The sequence below is a fragment of the Epinephelus fuscoguttatus genome, linkage group LG17, assembly GCF_011397635.1.
Source record: "Epinephelus fuscoguttatus linkage group LG17, E.fuscoguttatus.final_Chr_v1".
Taxonomy (NCBI): Eukaryota; Metazoa; Chordata; class Actinopteri; order Perciformes; family Serranidae; genus Epinephelus; species Epinephelus fuscoguttatus.
The window spans coordinates 8,543,627-8,567,478 of NC_064768.1; the positions used below are offsets into that span (position 1 = coordinate 8,543,627).

Genomic DNA, 23,852 nt, shown 5'->3' on the forward strand with positions numbered 1-23,852 from the left:
GTGAAAACTGAACAAAAAAAAAAATACGTTTTACAATTTTTTTTAAGGTTTTGCAAAATGTTGTCTCACAGGAGGTGACATGCGGCTCATTGTGCCATGTAGCTGGGACGACCTGCAGAAGCCTCTCAGAAACTTTTCCTCTGAACGCGGCGATTTTTAACAAGCTGAGAGCTGCTGGATGTATGAACACACACACACACTCATCAAACCGAAACAAAACACACACTCGATAAGCTGAGCGAGGAGTTATAAAGTGCTACCAGGTTATTATCGGCCCCGGCGCTTCCTATTTTCGTCTTTAATCTTTGTATTCTGAGTAATCATCTTTTTAATTAATGGCGACGGCGGCGTGAAATCTCCCCCCTTGCCACCCCCTCCTCCCACACTCTCCATCCCGTCACCACAACCGCTGCCAGAGACACCTGAAACCAATTAGCAACAGCAGATCTAGATGGGGATTAGACACAGGGAGAGCAGAAGAGATTAGATACACAAAGAGGGTAAAAGGAGAAGAGTGAGAAAAAGAGGCGAGGGATCGAAAAGGTGCCAAAAGCAGAGACGGAAGAGTTAAAAAGGATCCCGTCAGTCATTCTGGGTAATCAATTGGAGGGCGGAGCAGAGGGTGGGGCAGGGGGAGGATATGGCGAGATCAGGGCGGCAGCAGACAGCAAAGATAACAACTAGTTGTGAGTCAGCAGGTAGAGTTGACTGTAGGAGCCCCGAGTCTTGACCATCCAGGACTCATTGTCATTCCTTGCACTGTGCGGGTGAGCGAGGGAGGGAAGCATAGAGAGAGAGAGGAGAGACTTTTGGCTGGTCGCCACGATCAGGGCCAATTAGGAGAATTTGATTTTATGCCTTGATCTTGGCAGTCAGGTGGAAAAGCAGACAGAGGGAGAAAGAGGAGACCGAGCAGGTGCCACCGATACACACCATTATCTCAGTCCGTCTGTAATTGAGTCTGTCTCTGCCCCCATCCTGTGTTTGCTTCGTCTCGTCCACAAACCAGATCTGTCTTCTTGGAGAGGCCTGTCGAAACAGGCGAGGCTTCTTGAGAGAGAAATAGGGGAGAGGAAGACGAGAAGAAAAAGCCCTTTTTCTGCCTCAAATGTTAATTTTTCACGTTCTTCTTTAGCGACAAGAATCCCTTTCCCCTCCGTCCAGGCTGGACAGATTTACTCAGTCTGAAGGACATTTTTTCCCCCTTCAGTTTGCCCAAGTCTCATTCCTCTTTCCATATTTGTCTTCTTCTTCCCAATGTGGACATGTCCTATCTAGAAGTTTTCCTGCAGCCTCCACGATCTCCATATCAAGTGTGAGATAAAAAGGGACTGATAGACAAAGAAATAAAAAGGAGAAAGACAGCAAGGGACCAAATCTGGAGAGGACGCAGCAGAGACTTTATTTCCTCAGTCCCAGACGCCCAGAGGCTCCCGCCAACAGTCCCTAAAGCTTCAGTTTCCCTTTTTAAAATTCGTCTTTTCCCCAGAGTTGTTTGCTCTCCTCCTTGTGGATCGTATACTGTGCACCGCCATCCGTCAGTCCCTCCATCCATCTATCCTGGACCCTGCTGAGACTAAACTGGCTTCCGTTATCAGAGGGAATCTTTTGATATCAGCTCCTGGTGTCGTCATCTTCATTCTGTGAGTACCTCGGTCTTTCTCTTCTCTGTCTCTTCAGCAGTCTTTCTCAGTCTCTTCCAGCAGCTCAGCAGCCTCTGGGCCTCCTCTCTCTTTCCTCCTCCCTTTTTTTCTCCCCGAAGTCTCCCCCATTCTGTCTACAACAGATTGATGCAGCTGACGGACAAACACTTATGATATGATTATGATGATAACTTTTGCAGTTGTCCTGACTGACTGGCCGTGAATCTCTGGCGTCTTTGGACTTTCTTTAGTTCCTTTGCTCTGCCTCAATGGCCGGTGTTAAACACACATCTTGTCTTTTATAAGTGCCAAAGTCCAAATACAGTAGTTGCAACTATGGATTGTATCTCTGTATGAGTGTGAAGACCCACTGAATGCAGTGTGGCATGAGGCTACATTTCACCATATCTATTTAGTATGTAAACTGACATTTAAAGCAGGAGTCTGATGATGATTTTCATGCAAAGGACATCTGAAAGACAGACATAGAAGGGACCCACTATTAGATATATTGTTAAAAATTTACTTGCAGATGAAAGTGTGTATAATGTGTAAGGTGGCCTTAAACACCATGCACAAACATGCTTTTATGGTGCATACACTATTAAGCTAACAAAATAATAATAAGATAATAATAAGATTCAAAATACATCCTGTTTGTTTTTGAGATCGACGCTATCTCAGAGTCTTTTGCTCAAAAAGTTACAAGACGATCTGTTGTGGCTCACAAGAACATCCATATACTTATGGACAAGTGCCAGACAGTGATTTAGCGTTAGCTAGCTAACATGACTGCACAAGGATACATGGGTAACAGTTATCCTGTCATCAGAAGAAAATGTTGGCATTGTGCATATTTGCATAACATGGATATGTTACGTTTGCCATTTTCATACGTATCATAAAGTTTCTAAAGTGACGTAGTATATGAGCTGACTTTGTCTTTGGGAGGATTGTGGATGGTGTGGCACCTAGGCAAGCTGCAGACCACTGTTTTAGATGAACAAACAATTAAACTGGTTCTCTGTGTTTCCAGCAAGGACTTTGCCACAAAAAACAGCTGTTCATTACCAAGACATCCCTTTGTTTCTGGTCAGGATGGTACCATGGAAAGCGTATTCTTGCTCCCAACTTGACACAAATCACTGCTTGGTCGGTGGACTTTCACATCTATATATTACCTGCTAGGTATCCTGGGTGCATCTGTTGTTGAGCTTCTGGGATGTCCTGTCAATCTATGCCTGTACATTGTGTCAAAATACACTTCCATTTCACAGGAAATACAGTTCAGTTCAGACAAACAGTTTCTGCTCATTAGATGCTTACAGTCTTTTTCAAAATGAACTTACAACACTGGCAAAACACCTTTATTTCATTGTGCAACAAAAGCACATGTTTAAGAAAACATCATGGTTTGGCTAAACATTCATATGGGAGGCAAACACCAGGCTCCTAGGTGAAAGTCTGGTGTTGTTGTATCCATCCACCTCCTCTCCCACCCGCCCTATAGGGACTTTCCAGGTCCTTAAATTATGTTGTTGTTCGGTGGCACCATGAACTGATGCTGCCCAACAGCATAATATACTGCTACAAAAGAAGGCCTGTTTTTCGTGGGTGTCTGAAGCAAAAATATAACTACATGTTAACCACAGTGTTGTTGAAACACAAAGTATAAACATATAGAGGCATCAGGTGGCTTATTGAGTAGAGCAGGCGTCCCATATACAAAGGCGATGTCCTTGCAGCAGCAGCCGCAGACTCAGTTCCAGCCTGCAGCCCTTTGCTGCATGTCATCCTCTCCCTCTCCTCCCCTCACACCCAGAATGTCCTAAGAAAGCCAAAAAAAGAGTATCTGCTTCATAATAACACACAAATGTATGTGCAGTTTGCAGAAATGAACAATGCCAACATCGATTCTGGTGGTCGGATTAAAACGTAGCAGCTTCACAGTACATGAGTGCATGAAGTGCAAGTAGCTCTGGGTGAGGAGGTTTAGTCTTTACCTGCTGTGGAGACATGACTGTGGGGGAAAAGATTATTGCAGCTCCTGCAGTGTCTCCGTTGTATGTCCCTCACAGGATAATTCCAGTTCAATTCAACCTGGCATATTTCTATGGGTCGTGCTAAATTTTGCGCAAAGTTTCAGGGAAACAGAGACTTTCAGGACCAGCTGTGCGAGCCTCTTACAGCCTTCCAAACAAACATGCTTTATACAAGAATCATTTCCAGCTTCAGTCTCTAAGCCCAACTGAAGGTAAACACAGAAAGCAGCTTCCTAGAATGGCCACTGTGGCTAAACACATAGGAACTTATTGCACATGTCAGCATGATTAATTTACACTATGTCTGACTACTACTGCCTTTACTTTAAAGCTCATATCACAGTCATTATAAAGGCTACATACACATGCTATATCTTTTTTTTTTCAGGACAATCTGGGCTATCCAGATTTATCCATCATTCCATGTCCTTCTATGTGCCTGTACTTTATATTAATTTTTAAAAAACAAATCCTTGTTACTAAATTCTTACATTTTTACATGTATCTCTGCATAGAAAGTTGGAAGTTGACATATTCTGCCATATATGAAGATGGGAGACTCTCTGGAATCTGGCAATATAAGAACCATGATGGTGGGACATTCTGTCACTTCACAGCTGTCCAAAACATGTGGTTTGTGCCAGGCGGACATGATTGCCAGTATTTTTTCATTATTGCAAGAAATTCCATTGACTCATTCACAAGTCAAAAATGTGTTTTATCTGAAAGAAACATGCAATATTTACATCTAAGATAACAGAAAAATAGTCACCCAAGTGCAATGATGTCCTCCAAGATAATATTTGCCACTTTGTTTGCATAAAATTCTGGACGTTTTCTTGTCGACATGAACTTGACTTACTTCTCTGTGCTCTGTGGTGCTCTTTGACCTGACCTGTGGTTTTTCAGTTTCAGTTATATATTGGGGGGGCATTTTGGGTATTGGGGGGGGGGGCGTGTCCCCTCAATGTATATGGTGACTACGGCCCTGTCAGCATGCATAATTAGGCCTCAGTTGTCTGGGTGCACAAAGGTGAAGTGGCTGGTCTTGTCATGCAAAGTTTGATGGAGTGTCAACGGGACAATATGGAGATATTTGCATCTTGAAAGCCGGACTACAAATGTGGATAGACAGGGAGAAACACACGCAAGCCTAAGACGTGGTAAGATATGGTATTCCTCACTATATGAACTGACTGATAACAAGATCTGTATAATGGGTTGTGAAGAAATTTGTCAGGTTTTTATTTTGTAGACAATTGATCTGTATCTATAGCGTGATGGGATGACAGCACAGTGATGTGTGTGGTATCACATGAAAGCTCTGCTCCCGCGCTTTCATGTGATATGCGTGGCAATTCGGTGCAAGCCTGCGTTCGGGAGTAATCCATCCAACAGTAATGTGTGTGCAGAGCTGCATGAAAGCTCTGTTATGCATCATTTTAGTGTAACTTTATCATGTTTTTTCGCTGTGAAAACATTGGACTACCAATGAGTGCTTGTTGGAAAGCTGTGGTTTCGCTGTTTGTAGGCTTGTATAATTTACACATTTAATCTCTCTGCATTGTTTTGCCAGGCCATCCCCCTCGTCTTGTTAAGTATTGCCACATTTAGTGATTACCGCTTTATCTTTTTCAATGAGCTCCATCAGCATGGTTTGTTCCACCAGAGAGAGGAACCTGGCCCTTTTTTTCCCCTTTTCTTTTGCGACATAATATCCTCTTTTCGACAGTCGTCTGTTCTGGGCTGCTTGTATTCTCCATGTGCGGACTCTGTGCGCTCAGTGGGAACTTATTACACCCTGGCTAGAGTTAACGCTGATTAGACGAGACTGAACTGTGTTAGGGCAGGGGTAGGAAACCTGTGGCTCCAGAGCCACATGCAGCTTTTTGCCCCTCTCCAGTGGCTCCATGTGGCTTTGGCAGACAATTAATAACTAATTTTTTTTTTAAGTTGAATTTCAATATTTCATTGTCATAGGCTTTGAATGATTCTCACATTCTCAGCTGTAAAAATGTGTAGCCTATACACAGAATAAAAAATGCTTTTCCATTTCACCAACTAAATGTGTGTCATATGGCCTATCGCCTTTTCCTTTAATTTTTAACCTCACTAGTGGTGGCTTGTCTTGGATCTCCCTAGCTAAGCTAGCCATGGATTCCAGATTAAAAAAAAGTAATTTGATTTTACCACCAACTCTTCAAAGTTAAAGTACCAAACAATCATAAAAACCATAAAAACCTCAATTAATAGCCCGGGCTATTATTTGCTTTAATCACTGAAATCCCAGACCTATATTAAGGACAGGCTTTTGATTCCTTTTACACAATACTGTTGCTCACTGTTGTGTTTCAGATTTGGAAATACAATCAAATTTTTTAAATAAACCAGTATGGATATTACCTGTATTAAAATTAGGCCTCAGATAACATGTCAACTATGAATCATTCATTTGATCTAACTCTGCCAATCAATGCATTAGAGAGAGAGAGAGAGTGAGTCATGTCACTCGAGGATTAGCTACAGCACCGGGCATACCAACACAACACCACCTTATCCTGTTAAAACAATACTCACAACTTGGATTAATTTTTATGAAAAAGCCTTTTGATTATTTTGATCTGAGGACCCTTATGGACTAAAGGAATAGGAATAACTTACTGGGTAATCAAGGAATGGACACATAATTTGAAGTGGCCAACAACCTGGTTTTATACATCCAAAGAAGTATCAAAAAAATGAAATGTCTAGCAACCAGACCAGGTGTCTAATTGAGGCAGGCAGTTGTCAAAATGTGTAGCCACACTGGGCTAGTAAAAGGGACTGGGCATTTAATTGGGACTAGGCTTTTGATTGAAGATTTAGGGTAGTCCACTGTAGAGTAGCCACCTTGTGGTAAAATGTATTAATAGATGCTCATTTGGAAATCTGAGTGGTGTTGGTGGGCAAATTTAGACTTACTGTTACCTTCATTATATGGCTTAACTATGTTTTGTGGTTCTAAACAGATTATTCGAGAGCTTTTTCAGCAAAAAATGGCTCTTATAATAGTAATGGATGCCGACCCCTGTGTTAGGGGAACAGCTTAAGTCTTAAGTGGAAGCTGACATTAAGTCAAACTGAGCTTTTTTTAAAAAAAAAATTAAGCACAGACTTCCTTAATTGAATACCCACCAGTTGTTGCTAATTGCTTTTGTTTCGACTTTTATTTTGAAGATGAGATATATTATTTCCTTTGTGGAGAGTGAAAATGTGACACTCTTTGCTGTTAACATGATGCTAAGCTAAGCTGTAATTGTTTGAATGCTTAAATCTGCCACAGAGGTGTAGAGTTTGTGGAGGCAGCTGCCTGCTATGCAAATTGTGAAGCTTGAGGTGCTGTTGAGGCCCTGTTGGTTAGCATGGGCTTACACAAGGACTTTGTTCATGGCTAATTTGTGATGTTTTACTTTCTAAAAGCTTGTGTTCATCCCTTTGTAATATCGCTGTGCATTGCATCCCCACCTGGGATTGTCCATAGAGAATTAACATCCATAAATCCACTGAGAAATCACTGGCGCTTCAGAACTTGCCTGAAAAAACTTAACACTTGTAACTTTTCATCAGCTGCAAAGTAATCCAGTGATAGTTGTCTGTACATTAATGGGTCCACTGCACTCAGGAGTTGCTAATAGCTAATTCACTATGCTTTTAATGGAAACAATTTGCCAAAAATGTACAAATATAGGTTCAAAAATGAGGCTGCGGCTGACATTACTACAGCACATTTTATGAGATTTCCCAGGATCCTACTCTCCTGATGGCCTTAACTTCTTTTGGTGCTGTCGTCATATTGGTTCCTAAACAGGCCTATGTGGTTGTGTTAGTGTGCTGAACTTACTCCACCTCTCCTCGAGACATAAATCCAGTTCGAATGGAGCTTAAGGTGTTTCATCTAGCTCAATACAGTATTTGATCTCACCTTTGCCAACCTATCCCTTCTCTGCTCCTTTATCCTGATCTCTTCTCCTATCCTACTCTTCTAGCTTTTCTCAGCGCCTTCTCCTGCTCCATCATCCCCCGCTTTTTCCTCCCAACACTCTCTCCCTCCTCCTCCTCTCCCTCTCCACCACTTTCTCTTTGTCCTCCCTTCCGAATCTCTCAGCTGAATCTCTCCTGCATCCTAAATCTCCCTCCTTTTCCTCCTGCTCTTCCTCCCCTCAGCGCGTGTCAGAATGCGTCATCGTGGGCGTTCGGTCAGGCACCGCGCTCCTCGCATTCAATCTTTCATATTTTTATGTCTGATAATAGTACGAGCCTCGGAAGTAATGCTTGTGCGTAGGACGAGAGAATCAATAAGGCTTTATTCAGCTGGTGCATCCCTGAGTCTGTGGTTATGTGTGTGTGTGTGTGTGTGTGTGTGTGTGTGTGTGTGTGTGTGCATATAAGCAAATATTCCAGCGTGTGTGTATATGTGTGTGTGTTTGAGGCTTGGTGATGGACTGCGAGTGTGTGTGTGTGTGATTTGAATTTTGATTTAAAATAATCGGGGCGAGCTGGGTGTTGAGATGAGCTCCTGCAGGACTTGATTGGTTGATTATGAAGGATTGTGTGTTTCTGTGCGCAGCTTGTTTATAAAACCACAGAGCTCTTGATGCAATATGTCAGCTTTAATGGATTCTAGTGGACAATTAGCCTTTTTTTCTTTACTTAGGAGCTGTGATAGTAACCTTGGCACCAGTGTAACTGTATTTTATTTTGAAGAGTGTGATTTTCTTAGTAAATACAAGACATATGAGAAAAGACTAACAACATTTCATGGGATCTGGGGAAACGTGCCCAAAACAATACTTCTGCAGAGCTGTTTGGTGCAGACACACAGTGGTGAGATCACCATATGCAGTAGTGTTGTTTGCACTGAAATGTTTCAGCACAATGCTGAAATACCAGCCAGACTGAATATAAATCAGTGTGTATTTTCACAATGTGATTATAGTCAAGACCTGAGCACATGATTGCCAGCACTTCTGATACATCTGGACGTATTATTGCTGTTGTCTACCTGAAATGCATTTTTTGTGTCCACTGATCCACATGTGGTTTGTTGCGTTTTTCCTTTTAGTCACTATGATAATAGAGAAGGAATGCCATTAAACACCCTATCTGGAATTTATTTATTTTTATTTAGCCTTTACTTAAAGGAACGGTGTGTAAGATTTAGAGGGATTTCGTGGCGTCTAGCCGTGAGGATTGCATATTGCAACCAGCTAAAACTTCTCCTGGTTAGAATTTCTTCAGTGTTCATAGTTTAGGAGGTTTTTACCAGGAGTCAACTTACCTGCTTCTTCTTCAGAACAAACAGACTAGGTGACTTAAATCAGTAAAATACAAAGATTAAGCAGTTTCATGTTACAAATCAGTGTTTCTCTGATGCTTTCAGCATGTCAGAGATGAGCTGCTAGCCTAACACCTGCTAATGTGTGCTCACCTTAAAGCTTTTACTTCATTTTATCCTAGGCTGTTTTCGATCGCAAGACTATGACTATGGTCATTCTTCAACCACTCCCATTGTGCGATGCAGAACCACCGTTTTAGAGCCACAACCAAAGATACCGCCACATTTGGTTATCTTTCGTCTGGGACAGCACTGAATCGCACAGTGTATACCAGGCTTTAGATCTAAATGTTCAGGAGGTTTTTACAGGGAGCTGAATTACCCACTGAGGTCTTCTCCTCTTCAAAACAAATGGATTTGCTGATTTAAACCAGTGAAAACACTGAATAAAGCAGTACCATGTACAAATCAGTGTTTCTCCAATGCTTTCCCATGCTGGAGACAGGCTGCTTTATGCTCACTTTTTTTCTGTGATAACTTAAGCTCCAGGTGTTCAGTAGATTTTTACCAGGAGTTGAATTATCTGCAGAGGTGTCTCACTCTTCAAAAAACCGGACCAGTTGATTTAAACTGTAAAAACACTGAATACAGCAGTTAAGTCTTTAAACAAAATCTGTGTTTTCCTGACACAGTCGTCATAAAGGGGCTTCTCACTACTGTGGCTGATGCAAAAATATGAATGTCCCTATCCAAAGCCAATGTTTGGTTAGTCCATTCTGGGCTATTGTAGAAATATGGTGAGGCATATGCTACGCTAAGGCATAGGTAGACAATCTGCAGCAAAGTAAAAGTTTCAGAAGAAAATGCAGAATCTGTGTGTGGACAGATTCATTTGCTTTTAGAGCCAAAGTACCACATAATGATGAATAATAAATAGCCCACTTCAGAGGAGCCATGTTGTGGTGAAAACATGTTTTTAAATGCTCATTTATATCTATTTTTAATGTTGATAGGCTAATTTAGACTTAATGCGCAAACAGGTTTTTTATAATCATTTTCAGGTCAAGTATGGCTCTGTTGATAGTTAACCCATTTGTGCCCAAATTTTTCTCAGCGTTTTTATGCATATAATCATGTTAACTGAGTCCCATATGAGCATGTTCTAAAATTATTTCCTCCATTTTGTGCTCTCTGTTCTAGAAAATCTCATTTGAATGTTCGGCAACTATAGTTGCCGGTGGGCACATACCTTGTATCTACCCCTCTAATGGTGAAAAGTGAATTAGAGCACAAAAAAACAACATGTAATTCAGATTTCTTTACTGAGGAAGACTTTTATTATTTAACACAAGTGTGACAACAATTTAATTCATGAATTTTGTCATCAAAAAAGTTAAAATATTTTTTAAAAACTTCAACAAACTTCAAACAACAAAACAAAACAAGTCTCACATTCTTCTTCTATGTTTTCTGGCGGTTGGCAACCAGCTTGTAAATGCATTACCGCCTTCCCGACCCGGAGTGTGGATATCACCATGGAGAGAGGTGTGCTACGTCAGACTTAATTCGAACATAACTGTTTCCATCCCCCGTTTTGCGAATCAACATTTTTTTTTGAATCAACCAAAACCCGGCTAAAGCGAGGGTATTTTAGTTTGTGCAAATCAGGGGATTTGAATTTGAATTTTGGCGTTTCTGTCATAATTTTCCAATGTGATACTTCTAGATGCACATTTACACAGGCTGATGGAAACATGGCCACTGGGGGCCACCATTTTGTGAAATTAAGGCAATTTGAAATGGATATTTTTACCACACATTTCCAATTCTATATCCCTGTTCATGTACAATAGTGTTAAAGATGTTCTGCCTGTATTTGACATCATTCAGTCCTTCTAATCTACCACACAATGCAACACAGTCAGCACTAACATTGGCAGCGCTAATAGGTAGCTAGTTAGTTAGCTAGGTAGTTAGCTAGCACCAGCTACCAAACTCTAGTAATGCTGGTTAAATGTTAAAGCTAACACTATCAAAAACTGTATTGTTACCAAATATTAGCCCTTTATAATGTTGGTAATGTTAGCTAACATTACTATCTACTGACAAGGTATGTGCCCACCGGCAACAATAGTTACCGCTTGGACAAATGATTGCATACAGAAAAAACTATACATCCAATGTAATATTTTTGTTGTTTGGATGATTTTAGAGACTTTCATGATTAAGTAGATATATATATGTCAACAAAAAAAAATATTATTATAATATGAAAATCACCTTTACTTGTGGGGGTTTATCATCACCATGCCCTCAGTAAACTGGGTCAGGAACTCAACAATGCCATGTGACAGGAAGTATGTGGAAACTTTTTTTTTAAGGTGTCTACTCACATATCATTGATATATAAAACATGTATAGTATTTTGAAATGTATTTATAAGTGGAAAATGACAAGCATACACGTTGGCAACTATTGTTGCCGGTGGGCTTGGTTGCTGACCCGTGTTCTAAGGTAACCAAAAAAAAAAAACAATTATTCTTATTTTCAGGTGATTATACACTGAAGAAAACATATGTAAACATATTATTTTCCATTTCTACCAGTATCCGTATATTCCCTTAAATCCTACACACTGGACTATTAACCAGAAAATAAAATCTCTTTTTCAATGGTAACCTGGCCAAGAGGGCATTTGCACTGAGTACACATCGATAACATACATAAAATAAAATACAAAACAATACATCAGAAATAATACACATTAAATGTGCAGCTTTTTGCTACGCAGTGTAGCAAGAAGAGTTTGTGGTTGGCATTTCCGTTAACTTCTGTTTAAAACTGGTTGGAAAGATAATGGAGTCTAGATTGAGCCTAGCCTGCAGGTAATTCAAAGACCAAGGACCTTAAAAAAAGGGCTGCTTTTCCAGCCTCAGTTCCCACAGGTGGCACATTTAAACATAGACAATGGTTGGATCTGAGATTGCTGGCATTTGGTACAAAATCAAACTGGGAACTCTGAAGTTACATACACCCCCATTCTTTTTGTTTTTCATCTCTCTTTAAAGTGTACCTGACTAAACCTGTATTATATGTCAGCATTTTGACCCAAACCAGAGTAAGACCAATGTCTCAATGAGTAACTCAATGCAACCTGCAGCAGCTACAGGAAATCAGATGAAAATGTTGTATTTTGCATAATATACTGTTCGACATCATATACAACAATAGACTTTTACATATTTTTTCTACTCCCTTTAGAATACAGACTGAATTCAAACAAGTAAGCTTTAGAAAACATCTCAGACTGAAAATGTATCAGTATTTCTACATTGTGACTTGACACCACTTAACACCACTTATATCCACATCAGAGAGTCTCTTCACCTGCTCTCTTACATTTTTTTTTGCTCATTAGAGGTGCTTTAAATACACTGTGTTGTGTTGTGTTTTTACTGGTTTAGGAAAACAAATAGCAGATGCTATAATACCAGAAGATATCAGCGGTATTAAAGCCCAACCCACCAGACACAGGGCGCTGGATCAGCTCAGTCACAACAATGGGCTTAGGGTGCGACAATGGATCGATTTATCTCATGTTCCCGTGTAGAGGGAAGGTCACAGGTTTTTTTCCTTCTTTTTTTTGGCTTTTTCAGTCACAAGACAGCCTACACCAAAGACTGTTTGCTTATTTTCTGAGCACCAGATTTCAGCATTGGGTCAAGTACCTGCAGGTACCTAGTGTGAGACCTGCAAAAGAGGTGAATCACTGGTAGTATTTTGTCTGATTTTATTTGCAGATTCAGTTCTGGGTGAAACAAATGACATGAAGGTCAGATCAGGTCAGCTTTGTCTTCTGCGCTAGCTGAAAAATAAAAGCTGCTTCAATCAGGTATGTTGCTCATGGGCACATTAACTACGCAGCTGTGCTGCTCAGTATAACGAAAATAATCATAAAATATTAATTTGAATTGAATTTTCAGAATTACCTTTATTTTAAAATACTTTATAATAGTTTCACGTGTACGCAATGTCCCGAAATTATCACCTGAAATTTACTGACTAGTGAAATTATTTGAACTGCACATAGGTCTAGTCACAGTGGGTCAAGTTGGGCTGTGGTCTTATTGACCGGCCTGTTTTCATTATGAAGTGGTCACATACTGCTTTGTCAGTGATTTCAGCATCAGACAACTGATGCCAAAGGTATGGTTTGTAAGGCAGCTGAATGTAACCTTTTAAGGTGTTAGGATACACCCCCGGTCAGTTGCACAGCACCTGTCACAGAAGTATGACCATTTCAACCTGACTGCTTCAGGTTCAAACACTGCCAATAATAATGTTATATAAGGTACTGGAAAATCCCTATAGGGCAGGTGGGATGCTGGATGAGTCTAACGAACTCCAGACTTTCGTCCATGAGCCCAGTTTTTGCTTCCCATATAACTGTAGAGCCAAAACATGATCTTGTTTTTCTAACCCTAACCATGTGCTTTTGTTGACGTCCCGGCATTGGTTGCAGCATCCAGGAACATCAACAGCAGACACAGGAGAGTACCTAGCGTTTCATAAGTACACTGAACAAACATATAAACGCAACACTTTTGTTTTTGCTCCCATTTTTCATGAGCTGAACTCAAAGATCTAAAACATTTTCCATACACACAAAAGACCATTTCCCTCAAATATTGTTCACAAATCTGTCTAAATCTGTGTTAGTGAGCACTTCTCCTTTGCCGAGATAATCCATCCCACCTCACAGGTGTGGCATATCAAGATGCTGATTAGACAGCATGATTATTGCACAGGTGTGCTTTAGGCTGGCCACAATAAAAGGCCACTCTGAAATGTGCAGTTTTATCACACAGCACAATGCCACAGATGTCGCAAGTTTTGAGGGCGCATGCAATCGTCATGCTGACTGCAGGAATGTCCACCAGAGCTGTTGCCCGTGAACTGAATGTTCATTTCTCTACCATAAGCCGTCTCCAAAGGCGTTTCAGACAATTTAGCAGTACATCCAACCGGCCTCACAACCGCAGACCATGTGAAACCACACCAGCCCAGGACCTCCACATCCAGCATGTTCACCTCCAAGATCGTCTGAGACTAGCCACCCGGACAGCTGCTGCAACAATTGGTTTGCATAACCAAAGAACTCAGCAGGAATATTTAAACCAAGTGTGTGTGAAATGGGGACATTCCCAAAAAGCTTATCCTTTACCCATTGAACATACTATCATGGAACGACTTTGACTTGGAACGTTTCCGTCTTTTAACTCGGCCACATCCATCCCAACTCTATTAGATGCCACAATCAGCTGCAGCTCCTAAAGAGCTTCTGTCTGGGGACACTATTACCTGCAGTAAGTAACGGCAGAGGACGATAACGATTATGGAGCCTCCATCATTTTTCCTACACTCCTCTTCCTGCACAAACCACAGGTGGAGAGAGCTCAGTGGATGGAGATTTTAGAGGGGGGGTCAGACCTCCTCCATCACAGTCTGGGCTGCACGCTGCATCGCGTCGATAATTGAGGGAGCCATATTGATATCCTGCTCGGCCGCAATGAGGGAAAATCACCTCTATTTACTGTTAATGGCTCACAGTGGAGACAGACACTTGTGATGGTGCACAGAGAGCAGAGCAGCTGCAGGGCAGTGGGAAGAGTTCACCCCCAAATACCCTAAAAAAGAAATCACAGAAGAAGAAAATACGCATTATAAAGCAGGATTTATTTCCACAATTCAAGCTTGTGTTTGTAGAAAGTGTGTGTAGAAGTCAAGCAGAGAGCGCTCTCCTTACAGAAGTGCCTTCACTTTTCTCATTATTTTCACAGCAAAAGCCGCGCTGTTGTAACAATAAACAAGATAAACAAGACAAATCAAAGTGCTACTCACAGGCTGTTGTCCTGGAGAAAGCTCTCATTACTTCACTGCTGCTGCCTGTTTTTATTATTCTGCTGTGTGTCAGAGTAGCGGCTGGGCCTTCAAACTCAATACCATGACCATCCAGATGTGTCGTAGCACTGAGTATCATAAAATGGCAGATACTGGAAGTTGGAGTCAAATGATCAGATTCTTAGCCATGTTCACTCATGTTAGCTTTGACCAAGTTTTTCTTGATTTACTCACACTGGGTTTGTTTACATGCATGCTAATATTTCCCTGCTATTGAAAATATGAAAGTGTTTTGAATTTGATTCAGGTCATGTTTACAGCATATTCTGTTTGTTTTTTCAGGCCTTATTCCGAATGTAGTGTTTTCCAATGAAGACGTGGGATATGCCGGTATTATCTAGGGTTTCATGGCATTTTTTGCATGCGTATACAGCCCATTCAGAATATGTTTCTCAGTTTTACTGCAGTTTAGGACACACAGTCCCTTGCCTGTTTATGGTCAGCTCTGTGCGTTGTCATGGTTACCCTGTACACAAACCAACTCACCAACAGTATGCAAGACTTCAGATGCTGGCACAAAAGAAAAGCCCACATTTCTGGTTGGAAGAAGAAACATACCTAGTTTCAGGGTGCTTTCAGACCTAAAGCTGGCTTGCTTTTGTTACAAAGTTGCAAAATTGCTTAGTGTTGGTTCATGTTCTCACGGCAGCATTTACAAGCAGACCAGATCAAATGCCTGAGCAAGAAAGCTGCTCTTGATTGGTCAGGATTTCTTTGCAGGAAAAATCCAGAGGAAGAGTTGAAGAAAAGTACACTTGCAAGAGAAATGTGACACTTTCTAATGTCACAATGGAGGGACAGCTACGCAGGTTGATTTTAGTGCTGGTCATGGTGTCCTGTATTGCTTGCATTTTTTCATTTTAGTCAAACCATACAGTTTGAAAACGAGGCGCAGCTCCAACTAGAAAACAATGTTTTGATGCAGTGAATGTGCTGAATGTGCATATTAAGGCAGTACAGGAGGAGACACACATTAATAATCCTCCAGAACTGTAACATGCTCATGTTTAACCCAAACAATGTGTAATGTGACTGCAACTGGTTTGGATCGAGGATGGAACGCGTTCTCACTATAAACAAAATGCACCAGAATTTATTTACTTTACTATTTACTTTATTTGTCAAGAAGGTCTCAGTGCGGTTGTTTTGGTGCGCACCGAAGTGCGATTGCTGTGTTCACACCTGCCCAAACAAACTGCATTTAGAGGACAAACTAACCTGAGTTCGATTGGGCCGGACCAAACAGGGCAGGTATGAAGTTTGTCATATCAGACTCTTGTTAGCAGCTAAATCAGGAGCATAATGCACACATACCCCCCAAAGCAAAGAGCAACTCCTTGTTCAAATAAATATAGGCGGTCATCAAATTGAAATGGCTCATCCAGATCCAGTTGGTCAAAATCTAGTAAAAATTCAGCCATGACTACTCCAAACAGCATAAGGTCACTCCAGTGGTAACTTCCTGCAACAACTCAAATCTTGTGAGACCACCTGCCATGAAACACCAAAGAAGACGAAGAAAAATCTTGCGAGACGTGAGATTTCAGAGCCAGACTTTCACTCTCTGAGTGAGTGTGTTGACTTGCCAAAACAAATATGTCCGAATGTTTACCCGATTTTGACCAGCTGGATTTGGATGAGCCATTTGAATTTGATGACCGGCCATATTTATTTGAACACGGAGTACACGGACGTACACGGATGCAGAGCTCATTGAAACTGAAGAGCAGACGAGGAGAGAGAGGGGAGCAGCAACAGGCAGAGGAACATGTCCGAATCCAGCTTAAGATAAACACAGACGTTCATTTCTCCTTTCCGTTATGTTGTTTGATAATTAAACCAACAATCCGAGCCTGTCTGTGTGAAAAAAATGCACTTTTAGTGGACGTATTTTGACATTGTTTGACACTGTCTGAGTGTCTTATTTAATATAGCGCGAGCTCACGGGCTGCAGGCAGGTCAGCCCTAGCTTCGTCCTGGAGAAATGTCACATATTGAACATCCTATCACTCATTTAGACAAAAGTAGATCGGAAAATAGGGCCCAGGATGAAAAAAAAACACTACTTCCCCTTTAAGGCTAATTATCTCAAGGTATACAGACATGGATGGAACCTTCTGTCCATGCATTCATGTTGTCTGCGCACATTTTTAGAAAGTGAATACATATGGATGAAACAGAGTAGGACCACCAGAGATCATGGGGTCAGTTTAGCATAGTTAAGTGAGATACGATCATAGGACACAACAAAAACACATTTTTAAAATGGCACAATGGAATGAATAGGTAATATAGTGAAAAGAATTCTCCCTCCATATGTTGAGATGTATTAAATGGCGCCACAAACCTCCATCATCTACAGTGTTGCCTCTGTCAAAGCATTTTTGATATGATTGATGAAATTCACATTACTATGATCAAGCAGAGGTCTTTTTTCATTTGTTAAAGAAGTTCCAGACGATGAAGGATAAAGTAGAGTAACCTACCTTCAAAGTCGACATGCCAAAGCAAACTACCCCACCGTCTGTCTGGTGCTGCTCAGTTGTTGGGACACTGGTTGTTACTGTAATGACATTAAAATGACATTTGATTTTGTGCCTGTCGGTTGATGTTTTAAAAAGGTCAGCTTCAGAGAGCAGACAGGGGAAGAGAAGAGATCAAATTTGATGTGGATGTTGATTTATCTTTCACCGTGAAAACCTAATATCTCAGTTATGGCGAGTCCTGTCTGTAACAGGACTGGCTTTGAATTATTCATACAGTTCCACATAAATGTGAAGGGGCTGTAATGTTTGTTGACTCCTGTTGGAAGCAGCAGACATCTGTTGACTGATCACTTCAGTGGAGCTGAAGCGGTGAAACTGCAGGGTGACGCTGTGAAGCTCCCTGTGCTCCGTGCTGAATTGTGGCATTTTAACAGGTCTAACAATTGCATAAATTTTGTGTGAGGACAATTTTTGTTTTTAATATTGCTCTCTAAATTAGTGTCATTGTGCATGTTAGGAGTTTTATTCATCTCGTTGCAGACAAAAACACCTTTTACAGAGTTGTTGGATTTGACTCTCGCTGGAGCCAACCTGGCGTTCATACAGCATCAGCTTTACTTATTCATATTCACTGCTAGTATTTAGTGGAGCTGTGTATGTGTCCACCACTGTTATAGTGTATATAGTTACACGTTAAATCTGCAGCTTAAAGTTGAAATCAGTAACGTCAGTGTTTAAAGGTTAATCAGTTAACCACAGAGAATATTGATGATATCATGATTATATTGAATCTCTTTGTGGTTGCTTTGTGTCCCTTTGTGGTAAATTTGTTTCTCACAGTCGTCATGAGTCTCTTTGTGTTTCTTTGCAGTCAATTCATGTTTGTGTCTCCTTCAGTGACATTTTGCAGGTGCAGGCCGAGGGGGGCCACTGACACTTTGGGCCCCTGGGCCTGTGCCTGGTAAGCCATCCATTCCTGTTGCCACCAGCAGCTTCCAGTTTTCATAAGTTGGTCCCACTGACCAAAATGCAGGGTTCCCACAGTCAGAGAAAACTGAAGAATAGATTTTCACAATCACATTTCCAGGCCTGGAAAAGTCATGGAACTAGTCATAATCATTGTAAGGTTTGTTAAAGTTATTAAATTGTGCTGCCTATAATGAAATTGTTAAAGTAATATTCTGTGAAAACCTTCGATGTAAATTACCATAACAGCAGATTCATTTTCTGTTGCTGCTGACATAACGTATATGACGGTAAACAAAATGTTTCACACACCTTTTTTTCCCTCCCACGCTCTGTCTCTCCCTTCCTGTATGCCGGCTAGCAAATGGGGCAAGAAAAAAAAATCTTTATTATGGGTTCTTGAAAAGTCATGGAAAAGTTTGGAAATTTTGTCCATGAAAATGTGTGGGAACCCTGCAAATAGCCACCAGTAGTGCCATACCAACAAATGTATGAAAAATGTTTGCAGCAAATACCCCAGGTGAACAGATGAGATTGAGTTAATAGAGATATCATTCACAACAAACAGAATCTGTGCTGCATTGCTTTCCCCAAAATTCCCCAAAAGATGCAAAAAGGCTGCGTATGATTGAATTCGTACGAGACATGGTTGGTGAATGCAAAAAGGATGTACAGCCTGTTTGAACCGAGTACTATAAATTAAATGTTAGAATTAATTCCATAAATTGTTCGCCTCCCTAGCAGCGGCGTTAACAAACAGCCCCACTGGCTGGTGGAAGGTGTTCAGTGATAGATTTGTTTTCACTCGTCTCCTCTGTATGAAGTCATATCCATTCCTACAGAAACCCCATCAATGCTCCATGATAGAGACATTTATCACACTGTATGTGTGTCTGCCCAACATTAGTGCAGGAGTATTATGTATCTGTAGATGTATAAATCTGTCTGTGTTCCAAGTGCATCGCAGCGGCTCACATCACTAAATATGGACGCCCTGACCTTTCCATGAAATGCGCTGAATCCTCCCCGAGGCTCTGATCTCTTATCGATTCTGCCTCTTAAGTGCACTTCAGGTATGAAGGAAGATGGAGATGAAGAGGCTTTAGAATATAGAGTGCAAAATAAAGCAGGTGCAGCTCAATATTATGGTAAGTTATCCACATTACAGTGTTGATCAGGTTAAAAAAAAAAAAAATCAGTGTCTGGCCCCACTCGATCCCAGTGTGATCCCGCATTTGATGAACCGAGATCACACTTCAAAAGTATAGTGTGTACGATATGGCCAGAATCACAGTTTAAAGCATTCAAAAAGAACTAATACCACAGAATGTGTGGAAGGTGCTGACTTCATGTCAAAGATGTCTATATATTTTGTTTAAGGTTTGGGTATTGTTCACATTTGAACAAATATGGGTGCTGGCAGAAGGAAGTAGGTATCAGTACCCAACCGTACCTTTCTTCTGTGCTTTTCTCTGTCATAACAAGAATTTTTTAACAAGCCGCAGGGGTGATGTAACCTCGCTCTTTCTGCACTGGTCAACAAGCACTGTTCCTCTGCTCTTTTCTAATTACACACAGGGCTCATCCTCTGTCTCTGTCTCTGTCTGCTTACTTGTTTGTGTGCTCATCTCTCTTGCTCTCTGTAAAGACCCAACTGACAAATATGTGGAATAAGTACATACATAAAAACCCAAAATAACAAACAACAATGAAGCAGGTTGTTTTTGAAAAAGAAAAAAGAAAGAAAATAGACCAGATGTTAAAACTAAGCACTGCAGTCAGCTTCTTTGGAACACTCCTGCCTCCTTTCTGAACCCGCTGTTCTCACCGTGATGCATTCAGAGGTGCCAAAATTGGGCAGAAATTGATTTACTGTGAATCTGTACTGGCTAGTACCAGTATAATTAAGTCAATACCCTTAAAATGGACGGGGCTACTTGGACCTTGTTGATGTAGCGTCCTTCAAATTCGGCCATTTGAGGATCCTTCCATGACTTTGAGAAACACCAACTGAATATTGGTTGCTGTACCCCTAAGCTGGAATGTGTTAGTACTGTCTTCCCGTATTGGTAAATATTAAATGAAGACGAAGAAACAAATGTTGTAACGTGCCTATTACCCACAGCCCAGAAGAACTGGGGAACACAAACAATCAAGACAAGAGGGTTACAATTAGACACAAAAACCACTTGGTTATGGTTGGGAAATGATCACGTTTAGCTTAAAATACCTGGTTTTGGTTGCACAATCCCGATTGAAAACGCAGTCATATCTACATTAAAAAAACTATCATGGCAGCAAACTCAGAAACACTTGGTAGAAAATGCCCACTTTTGTGGCACCATCCTGGCTGGAAATACAGCATTACTTGCACTAGTTTGCTGTTTGAGTAATCAAATATTTGAGTACATTTTCTACAAGCCATCAGTTATTTCCGTTACTTTTAGAACGCTGGTCCTTCAGCTCCGAAACAGCAACGACTGTCTTTTGGTTCTAATAACGGAGATAATGTTAAACCTATCAGTCCAAAAGAAGTCATGAAGCTTGTGGCTCGCTACGTGTTAGAAGAAATGCTGCCATTATCTATGGTGGAGTCTAAAACATTCTGCAGGATCATCAGTAAAATCCCCACAACTCAACAGATGGAGTAGGACTCGCTGACAGACAGGTCAGACTCAGCACTTGTACTATGCCTGGTACATGCTACATGACTTTTCTGCCCGTTCTGAAAGTCACTGTGTCACATTACACAATTGTGGAGTCATAAAATCATGCCGTGACTTGGCTGACAGACATGACACACTACATGCTGGTACTCACCAATTATCCCCGGTCGTCTTTCACGACGTGTGTGATGTCATCAGGTTATTCGTGTCCTATTTTTATTACTTTCACTATTATTTGAGTCAGAACTGTGTGTGTTCATGTGCCAGCCGACATGTTGTTGTAGTCACCTAAAAGCGTCAGCAGATGGCAGGAGCTACATTTGAAGTACCATACGCAAACATTCAAGCTACTGTATCCTCCACAACCAAGTTCCTACAAATGTTTCACTATAAAAGCCTATTTAGAAAATGGAGGGATTCTCTCAGCCGAGGTTATAAGGGGCTTTTAATTTGAAACAAGTGTTGGGTTTGAAATGACGGTGCGATATGTTAACTTTATAAAGACAACGGGAGCTGATAAAAAGTAAATATATAAACACACAGAGGGATTAATAAATAACGGACCATCTATAATGTAGTTTGTTTCACATGAAGCTGGGAGCCTCTGCAGTTGTGGTGAGTAAAAGCCCCGCTGCTATTTGTCAATGTTATTACTTTATGTCCGACCGTGAGGATGTACCATTGTTTGCTAGCTTGATGCTAATGACAGTAACGTTAACTCAGCGGGTTGACAAAGTGCCTCTGCTGTTTCACACCATCATTTCCCCCTTTTACTCTGTGTGGTAACATCCCTAGAGGACATATTAAAAACGCTGGGGTGTTGTTGTCATACAGTTGTCTATGGCAGCAGATCGTTCTGTGTTTCTACTGGTCAAAGTGACGGCTGTGATGGGAGAATTGGATCTCAGTGAAGGGCAAGTGGTCCATAACTTTAATTTTGGAGACAAAAAATGTAGGCTTAGCACTCTGTGGTCCATTGCCCAATAGGAAATGTAGAATACTCAAAGGTACTTGAGTTACTTTTCTCAGGGAGTAACGTTGGAAGCACTTTAAAAGTACTTGAGTTACTTTACTCAGGGAGTAACGCAGTAAAGTAACTGGTTACTTTTCAAAAAAGTAATGCAGTAAAGTAATTTGATTACTTTTAAAGTAACCCTTACCCAACTCTGGAGTACCCCAGCGGCGAACGTGGAAACAAGATCACTCAAAAACACCCATATTTAGTGGGTAGAGAGCTGCTTGAAGACACAGCAATGACTCGCTAAAAAGCAATGGGATTCGTTGTTTGCTGGTTTTGAACAGTGGTCTCCAGTATTCTGCAGCTTGGCAGACGTACCCATGGTTTGTAGTTAATCGGCTTCCTTGTCTAAAACAGGCCGTCTTGTCCTTTAAAGGGTCAACAGCTGAGAGACTTTCACAAAATTCCTCCAACTTTTCAGATAATTGTCTGAGAACAATCGATACTAACTAGCGGTGAAGAATGAGCCATGGTTATTCAGATGCAGCAGTCTCTGCAGACGTTCAGGCTGCTGACCAGACCCTGGGCACACTTATGTTACCCATGGCAACCATAAAAAAAATCAATTACCAGTCCTGCTGATGCTTCAAATCTGCAGTCACATGACTCGGGTCACTTATCACTGGCAGAGCGTTTGGGCTTTAAATCATAGAAAGTAACAGCAGACTGTGATTACAGCCTCCCAGGGGATTGTGGGTGTTTTGGGGGCACAATGTGCTAATGAACAGGAGGTATAGCTTTAAAAGGAACTGCTTTAACAGCTTCACAGTCAGCTCCCTGGCACACACACACTTTCAGATACACCGGTTACAACACACATGCTGGTATATGTAGTTGTAACTGACAAATTCAAATTCTTATGTTTAATTTGTAAATAATCATTTAGTCTTTGTGTTTTTGTCTCTTATTTGGTGGCTTCAGTCATTATTTTTGACATATCAAAGTAAAATCTTTAAATTCTATATTTTTGAACACTTACAAACCCATCACTATTCAGTTTTGTAATAGATGATTCCTAGAGGCAGGATTTGTGTTGTCCTGCTAAATTACTTTAATAAACTCCTGCAAGAATAAACTAATTATTGTGGCTTGGATGGTATACATCCATATTTTGGCTTTAGAACTAATTTCCTTGCTCAAAAGTCTGACGTTAACAACTTCTGCTGTCATTAAACTACTTGAATCTTTTCATTTTGTCCTAATTTGATGTTCACAGATTTTTAAAAAGCATTTTACTCACACCTTCTTCAGCTGTATTGTAGCCCAGTTACCAAAATAAATGTTGACACTGTATGGTTCTGCAAACCACAGATGTAGTATATGAGCTGACTTTATCACTGAGAGGTTGAGGGGATGGTGGATGATGTGACACCTAGGTAACACACCAGCCAAGCTGCAGACTGCTGTTCGAGACCAACAAGCAAAGAAATACTATTTATTCTTGCACTTTATTCTGTCTTTATGCACTGTGTGTATGATTTGTGTTTTTATGTTTTTATGTTTATGTATAAGCAGCTGAAAATGTAATTTCCTTCAGGATTAATAAAGTACCTACCTACCTACCTAAATTGGTTGTTTTTAGCGACCTGTTGGGGATTGTGCCAAAAACTGCAGTTCATCGAATAATCACTTGAGGCTGGCTCCAAATCAGACTAAATCTCCATAGACCTCATGTTAAAATGTACAACTTTACAACAGATATAAACATGTTTACAGCCTGGTACAAATGAGTGTTTTGGTCTCTATAGCTAATTTT

At 40.8% G+C, this 23,852-nt stretch overlaps 1 protein-coding gene across 1 annotated transcript in view; it reads left to right on the plus strand.

The window, feature by feature from the left end:
• The first annotated feature begins 677 nt into the window (after window positions 1-677).
• LOC125905328 (glutamate receptor ionotropic, kainate 5-like) overlaps window positions 678-23,852 on the plus strand; it is a 369,618-nt gene continuing 346,443 nt past the window's right edge. Inside the window, exon 1 of the mRNA XM_049603257.1 lies at window positions 678-1,643. The gene's annotated coding sequence lies outside the window, so the exon portion shown is untranslated. The remainder of the gene's footprint in view (window positions 1,644-23,852) is intronic.